Source organism: Ischnura elegans, chromosome 6 (genome assembly GCF_921293095.1).
Source record: "Ischnura elegans chromosome 6, ioIscEleg1.1, whole genome shotgun sequence".
Lineage (NCBI taxonomy): Eukaryota > Metazoa > Arthropoda > Insecta > Odonata > Coenagrionidae > Ischnura > Ischnura elegans.
In genome coordinates this window covers 48,887,172-48,887,607 of record NC_060251.1, presented here as the reverse complement: position 1 = coordinate 48,887,607, position 436 = coordinate 48,887,172, and positions in this window count along the sequence as shown.

Here is a 436-nt window from a genome sequence, read left to right as displayed (position 1 = left end):
ATATAATTTATTTTTATAGAAATCACTGTCTGCATCTTTATTCAGTTTCCTCAATTTATTAAATATGCCTCCCATTGAAAGATTGCTAGTCCTTAAAAAGTCTCATGAAATCTTATTAAGTTTGTGCCAACACTGCTCACCATATTGCTCATCATCATCATTAGTATTCTTTCTTGGGATTTATTTTAGCTTTCACTTAATTCTCTAATCAGCCAATCTTTACAGGCTTAGTCCTGTGCTAAAGAGTATCAACCAATTAGAGTCTTCTGTGACAACCTATCAAAACTCAGTAGTACCTTGTGCAATCGAATTTTCATCTATCTCATTTTCATCCAATATTCAGTTTTATTATATGAATTGTGAAATCAGTTCATTAAAAACACCTTTTAACATCTTCATAGATTATTTCCAATATCAGGAATTAATAATAATTATT